Here is an 8,221-nt window from a genome sequence, read left to right on the forward strand (position 1 = left end):
CTGAGAACTAAGAGGGTGAGAGTGACCCTACTGAGAACTAAGGAGGCGAGAGTGACCCTACTGAGAACTAAGAGGGTGAGAGTGACCCTACTGAGAACTAAGGACGCGAGAGTGATCCTACTGAGAACTAAGAGGGTGAGAGTGACCCTACTGAGAACTAAGGAGGCGAGAGTGACCCTACTGAGAACTAAGAGGGTGAGAGTGACCCTACTGAGAACTAAGGAGGCGAGAGTGACCCTACTGAGAACTAAGAGGGCGAGAGTGACCCTACTGCGAACTAAGAGGGTGAGAGTGACCCCACTGAGAACTAAGGGAGCGAGAGTGACCCTACTGAGAACTAAGAGGGTGAGAGTGACCCTACTAAGAACTAAGAGGGTGAGAGTGATCCTACTGAGAACTAAGGGGGCGAGAGTGACCACACTGAGAACTAAGGGGGCGAGAGTGACCCCACTGAGAACTAAGGGGGCGAGAGTGACCCTACTGAGAACTAAGGGGGCGAGAGTGGCCCTATTGAGAACTAAGAGGGTGAGAGTGACCCTACTAAGAACTAAGAGGGTGAGAGTGACCACACTGAGAACTAAGAGGGTGAGAGTGACCCTACTGAGAACTAAGGAGGCGAGAGTGATCCTACTGAGAACTAAGAGGGTGATAGTGACCCTACTGAGAACTAAGGGGGCGAGAGTGACCCTACGGAGAACTAAGGGGGCAAGAGTGACCCTATTGAGAACTAAGGGGGCGAGAGTGACCCTACTGAGAACTAAGAGGGTGAGAGTGACCCTACTGAGAACTAAGGGGGCGAGAGTGACCCCACTGAGAACTAAGAGGGTAAGAGTGACCCTACTGAGAACTAAGAGGGTGAGAGTGACCCTACTGAGAACTAAGGAGGCGAGAGTGACCCTACTGAGAACTAAGAGGGCGAGAGTGACCCTACTGAGAACTAAGAGGGTGAGAGTGATCCTACTGAGAACTAAGGAGGCGAGAGTGACCCCACTGAGAACTAAGGAGGCGAGAGTGACCCTACTGAGAACTAAGACGGTGAGAGTGACCCTACTAAGAACTAAGGAGGCGAGAGTGACCCTACTGAGAACTAAGGAGGCGAGAGTGACCCCACTGAGAACTAAGGAGGCGAGAGTGACCCTACTGAGAACTAAGGAGGCGAGAGTGACCCTACTGAGAACTAAGGGGGCGAGAGTGACCCTACTGAGAACTAAGGAGGCGAGAGTGACCCTACTGAGAACTAAGGGGGCGAGAGTGACCCTACTGAGAACTATGGAGGCGAGAGTGACCACACTGAGAACTAAGGGGGTGAGAGTGACCCTACTAAGAACTAAGGAGGCGAGAGTGACCCTACTGAGAACTAAGAGGGCGAGAGTGACCCCACTGAGAACTAAGGAGGCGAGAGTGACCCTACTGAGAACTAAGAGGGTGAGAGTGACCCTACTGAGAACTAAGGGGGTGAGAGTGACCCTACTGAGAACTAAGGGGGCGAGAGTGACCCTACTAAGAACTAAGAGGGCGAGAGTGACCCTACTGAGAACTAAGGGGGCGAGAGTGACCCTACTGAGAACTAAGGGGGCGAGAGTGACCCTACTAAGAACTAAGGGGGCGAGAGTGACCACACTGAGAACTAAGGGGGTGAGAGTGACCCCACTGAGAACTAAGAGGGCGAGAGTGACCCCACTGAGAACTAAGGGGGCAAGAGTGACTCTCCTGAGAACTAAGAGGGTGAGAGTGACCCTACTGAGAACTAAGGGGGCGAGAGTGACCCCACTGAGAACTAAGAGGGCGAGAGTGACCCTACTAAGAACTAAGAGGGCAAGAGTGACCCTACTAAGAACTAAGAGGGCGAGAGTGACCCCACTGAGAACTAAGAGGGTGAGAGTGACCCTACTGAGAACTAAGGGGGCGAGAGTGACCCTACTAAGAACTAAGAGGGCGAGAGTGACCCTATTGAGAACTAAGGGGGCGAGAGTGACCCTACTGAGAACTAAGGGGGCGAGAGTGACCCTACTAAGAACTAAGGGGGCGAGAGTGACCACAAAGAGAACTAAGGGGGTGAGAGTGACCCCACTGAGAACTAAGAGGGTGAGAGTGACCCTACTGAGAACTAAGGGGGTGAGAGTGACCCTACTAAGAACTAAGGGGGCGAGAGTGACCACACTGAGAACTAAGGGGGTGAGAGTGACCCCACTGAGAACTAAGAGGGTGAGAGTGACCCTACTGAGAACTAAGGGGGTGAGAGTGACCCTACTAAGAACTAAGGGGGCGAGAGTGACCACACTGAGAACTAAGGGGGCGAGAGTGACCCTACTGAGAACTAAGGGGGCGAGAGTGACCCTACTGAGAACTAAGGGGGTGAGAGTGACCCTACTAAGAACTAAGGGGGCGAGAGTGACCCTATTGAGAACTAAGAGGGTGAGAGTGACCCTACTAAGAACTAAGAGGGTGAGAGTGACCCTACTGAGAACTAAGAGGGCGAGAGTGACCCTACTGAGAACTAAGGGGGCGAGAGTGACCCTACTGAGAACGAAGGGGGCGAGAGTGACCCTACTGAGAACTAAGGGGGCGAGAGTGACAACACTGAGAACTAAGGGGGCGAGAGTGACCCTACTGAGAACTAAGGGGGTGAGAGTGACCCTACTGAGAACTAAGGGGGCGAGAGTGACCACACTAAGAACTAAGGGGGCGAGAGTGACCACACTGAGAACTAAGGGGGCGAGAGTGACCCTACTGAGAACTAAGGGGGCGAGAGTGACCCTACTGAGAACTAAGGGGGCGAGAGTGACCCTACTAAGAACTAAGGGGGCGAGAGTGACCACACTGAGAACTAAGGGGGCGAGAGTCACCCCACTGAGAACTAAGGGGGCGAGAGTGACCCTACTGAGAACAAAGGGGGCGAGAGTGACCCTACAGAGAACTAAGAGGGTGAGAGTGACCCTACTGAGAACTAAGAGGGTGAGAGTGACCCTACTGAGAACTAAGGACGCGAGAGTGATCCTACTGAGAACTAAGAGGGTGAGAGTGACCCTACTGAGAACTAAGGAGGCGAGAGTGACCCTACTGAGAACTAAGAGGGTGAGAGTGACCCTACTGAGAACTAAGGACGCGAGAGTGATCCTACTGAGAACTAAGAGGGTGAGAGTGACCCTACTGAGAACTAAGGAGGCGAGAGTGACCCTACTGAGAACTAAGAGGGTGAGAGTGACCCTACTGAGAACTAAGGAGGCGAGAGTGACCCTACTGAGAACTAAGAGGGCGAGAGTGACCCTACTGCGAACTAAGAGGGTGAGAGTGACCCCACTGAGAACTAAGGGAGCGAGAGTGACCCTACTGAGAACTAAGAGGGTGAGAGTGACCCTACTAAGAACTAAGAGGGTGAGAGTGATCCTACTGAGAACTAAGGGGGCGAGAGTGACCACACTGAGAACTAAGGGGGCGAGAGTGACCCCACTGAGAACTAAGGGGGCGAGAGTGACCCTACTGAGAACTAAGGGGGCGAGAGTGACCCCACTGAGAACTAAGGAGGCGAGAGTGACCCTACTGAGAACTAAGACGGTGAGAGTGACCCTACTAAGAACTAAGGAGGCGAGAGTGACCCTACTGAGAACTAAGGAGGCGAGAGTGACCCCACTGAGAACTAAGGAGGCGAGAGTGACCCTACTGAGAACTAAGGAGGCGAGAGTGACCCCACTGAGAACTAAGAGGGTAAGAGTGACCCTACTGAGAACTAAGAGGGTGAGAGTGACCCTACTGAGAACTAAGGAGGCGAGAGTGACCCTACTGAGAACTAAGAGGGCGAGAGTGACCCTACTGAGAACTAAGAGGGTGAGAGTGATCCTACTGAGAACTAAGGAGGCGAGAGTGACCCCACTGAGAACTAAGGAGGCGAGAGTGACCCTACTGAGAACTAAGACGGTGAGAGTGACCCTACTAAGAACTAAGGAGGCGAGAGTGACCCTACTGAGAACTAAGGAGGCGAGAGTGACCCCACTGAGAACTAAGGAGGCGAGAGTGACCCTACTGAGAACTAAGGAGGCGAGAGTGACCCTACTGAGAACTAAGGGGGCGAGAGTGACCCTACTGAGAACTAAGGAGGCGAGAGTGACCCTACTGAGAACTAAGGGGGCGAGAGTGACCCTACTGAGAACTATGGAGGCGAGAGTGACCACACTGAGAACTAAGGGGGTGAGAGTGACCCTACTAAGAACTAAGGAGGCGAGAGTGACCCTACTGAGAACTAAGAGGGCGAGAGTGACCCCACTGAGAACTAAGGAGGCGAGAGTGACCCTACTGAGAACTAAGAGGGTGAGAGTGACCCTACTGAGAACTAAGGGGGTGAGAGTGACCCTACTGAGAACTAAGGGGGCGAGAGTGACCCTACTAAGAACTAAGAGGGCGAGAGTGACCCTACTGAGAACTAAGGGGGCGAGAGTGACCCTACTGAGAACTAAGGGGGCGAGAGTGACCCTACTAAGAACTAAGGGGGCGAGAGTGACCACACTGAGAACTAAGGGGGTGAGAGTGACCCCACTGAGAACTAAGAGGGCGAGAGTGACCCCACTGAGAACTAAGGGGGCAAGAGTGACTCTCCTGAGAACTAAGAGGGTGAGAGTGACCCTACTGAGAACTAAGGGGGCGAGAGTGACCCCACTGAGAACTAAGAGGGCGAGAGTGACCCTACTAAGAACTAAGAGGGCAAGAGTGACCCTACTAAGAACTAAGAGGGCGAGAGTGACCCCACTGAGAACTAAGAGGGTGAGAGTGACCCTACTGAGAACTAAGGGGGCGAGAGTGACCCTACTAAGAACTAAGAGGGCGAGAGTGACCCTATTGAGAACTAAGGGGGCGAGAGTGACCCTACTGAGAACTAAGGGGGCGAGAGTGACCCTACTAAGAACTAAGGGGGCGAGAGTGACCACAAAGAGAACTAAGGGGGTGAGAGTGACCCCACTGAGAACTAAGAGGGTGAGAGTGACCCTACTGAGAACTAAGGGGGTGAGAGTGACCCTACTAAGAACTAAGGGGGCGAGAGTGACCACACTGAGAACTAAGGGGGTGAGAGTGACCCCACTGAGAACTAAGAGGGTGAGAGTGACCCTACTGAGAACTAAGGGGGTGAGAGTGACCCTACTAAGAACTAAGGGGGCGAGAGTGACCACACTGAGAACTAAGGGGGCGAGAGTGACCCTACTGAGAACTAAGGGGGCGAGAGTGACCCTACTGAGAACTAAGGGGGTGAGAGTGACCCTACTAAGAACTAAGGGGGCGAGAGTGACCCTATTGAGAACTAAGAGGGTGAGAGTGACCCTACTAAGAACTAAGAGGGTGAGAGTGACCCTACTGAGAACTAAGAGGGCGAGAGTGACCCTACTGAGAACTAAGGGGGTGAGAGTGACCCTACTGAGAACGAAGGGGGCGAGAGTGACCCTACTGAGAACTAAGGGGGCGAGAGTGACAACACTGAGAACTAAGGGGGCGAGAGTGACCCTACTGAGAACTAAGGGGGTGAGAGTGACCCTACTGAGAACTAAGGGGGCGAGAGTGACCACACTAAGAACTAAGGGGGCGAGAGTGACCACACTGAGAACTAAGGGGGCGAGAGTGACCCTACTGAGAACTAAGGGGGCGAGAGTGACCCTACTGAGAACTAAGGGGGCGAGAGTGACCCTACTAAGAACTAAGGGGGCGAGAGTGACCACACTGAGAACTAAGGGGGCGAGAGTCACCCCACTGAGAACTAAGGGGGCGAGAGTGACCCTACTGAGAACAAAGGGGGCGAGAGTGACCCTACAGAGAACTAAGAGGGTGAGAGTGACCCTACTGAGAACTAAGAGGGTGAGAGTGACCCTACTGAGAACTAAGGACGCGAGAGTGATCCTACTGAGAACTAAGAGGGTGAGAGTGACCCTACTGAGAACTAAGGAGGCGAGAGTGACCCTACTGAGAACTAAGAGGGTGAGAGTGACCCTACTGAGAACTAAGGACGCGAGAGTGATCCTACTGAGAACTAAGAGGGTGAGAGTGACCCTACTGAGAACTAAGGAGGCGAGAGTGACCCTACTGAGAACTAAGAGGGTGAGAGTGACCCTACTGAGAACTAAGGAGGCGAGAGTGACCCTACTGAGAACTAAGAGGGCGAGAGTGACCCTACTGCGAACTAAGAGGGTGAGAGTGACCCCACTGAGAACTAAGGGAGCGAGAGTGACCCTACTGAGAACTAAGAGGGTGAGAGTGACCCTACTAAGAACTAAGAGGGTGAGAGTGATCCTACTGAGAACTAAGGGGGCGAGAGTGACCACACTGAGAACTAAGGGGGCGAGAGTGACCCCACTGAGAACTAAGGGGGCGAGAGTGACCCTACTGAGAACTAAGGGGGCGAGAGTGGCCCTATTGAGAACTAAGAGGGTGAGAGTGACCCTACTAAGAACTAAGAGGGTGAGAGTGACCACACTGAGAACTAAGAGGGTGAGAGTGACCCTACTGAGAACTAAGGAGGCGAGAGTGATCCTACTGAGAACTAAGAGGGTGATAGTGACCCTACTGAGAACTAAGGGGGCGAGAGTGACCCTACGGAGAACTAAGGGGGCAAGAGTGACCCTATTGAGAACTAAGGGGGCGAGAGTGACCCTACTGAGAACTAAGAGGGTGAGAGTGACCCTACTGAGAACTAAGGGGGCGAGAGTGACCCCACTGAGAACTAAGAGGGTAAGAGTGACCCTACTGAGAACTAAGAGGGTGAGAGTGACCCTACTGAGAACTAAGGAGGCGAGAGTGACCCTACTGAGAACTAAGAGGGCGAGAGTGACCCTACTGAGAACTAAGAGGGTGAGAGTGATCCTACTGAGAACTAAGGAGGCGAGAGTGACCCCACTGAGAACTAAGGAGGCGAGAGTGACCCTACTGAGAACTAAGACGGTGAGAGTGACCCTACTAAGAACTAAGGAGGCGAGAGTGACCCTACTGAGAACTAAGGAGGCGAGAGTGACCCCACTGAGAACTAAGGAGGCGAGAGTGACCCTACTGAGAACTAAGGAGGCGAGAGTGACCCTACTGAGAACTAAGGGGGCGAGAGTGACCCTACTGAGAACTAAGGAGGCGAGAGTGACCCTACTGAGAACTAAGGGGGCGAGAGTGACCCTACTGAGAACTATGGAGGCGAGAGTGACCACACTGAGAACTAAGGGGGTGAGAGTGACCCTACTAAGAACTAAGGAGGCGAGAGTGACCCTACTGAGAACTAAGAGGGCGAGAGTGACCCCACTGAGAACTAAGGAGGCGAGAGTGACCCTACTGAGAACTAAGAGGGTGAGAGTGACCCTACTGAGAACTAAGGGGGCGAGAGTGACCCTACTGAGAACTAAGGGGGTGAGAGTGACCCCACTGAGAACTAAGGAGGCGAGAGTGACCCTACTGAGAACTAAGGGGGCGAGAGTGACCCTACTGAGAACTAAGAGGGTGAGAGTGACCCTACTGAGAACTAAGAGGGCGAGAGTGACCCTACTGCGAACTAAGAGGGTGAGAGTGACCCCACTGAGAACTAAGAGGGTGAGAGTGATCCTACTGAGAACTAAGGGGACGAGAGTGACCCTACTGAGAACTAAGGGGGTGAGAGTGACCCTACTGAGAACTAAGGGGTGAGAGTGACCCTACTGAGAACTAAGAGGGTGAGAGTGACCCTACTGAGAACTAAGGGGGTGAGAGTGACCCTACTGAGAACTAAGAGGGTGAGAGTGACCCTACTGAGAACTAAGAGGGTGAGAGTGACCCTACTGAGAACTAAGGGGGCGAGAGTGACCCTACTGAGAACTAAGAGGGTGAGAGTGACCCTACTGAGAACTAAGGGGGCGAGAGTGATCCTACTGAGAACTAAGTGGGCGAGAGTGACCCTACTGAGAACTAAGAGGGTGAGAGTGACCCCACTGAGAACTAAGGGGGCGAGAGTGACCCTACTGAGAACTAAGGGGGTGAGAGTGACCCTACTGAGAACTAAGAGGGTGAGAGTGACCCTACTGAGAACTAAGGGGGCGAGAGTGACCCTACTGAGAACTAAGGGGGCGAGAGTGACCCTACAGAGAACTAAGGGGGCGAGAGTGACCCTACTGAGAACTAAGAGGGCGAGAGTGACCCTACTGAGAACTAAGGGGGCGAGAGTGACCCTACTGAGAACTAAGGGGGCGAGAGTGACCCTACTGAGAACTAAGAGGGTGAGAGTGACCCTACT

Source organism: Leptodactylus fuscus, chromosome 6 (genome assembly GCF_031893055.1).
Source record: "Leptodactylus fuscus isolate aLepFus1 chromosome 6, aLepFus1.hap2, whole genome shotgun sequence".
Classification (NCBI taxonomy): domain Eukaryota; kingdom Metazoa; phylum Chordata; class Amphibia; order Anura; family Leptodactylidae; genus Leptodactylus; species Leptodactylus fuscus.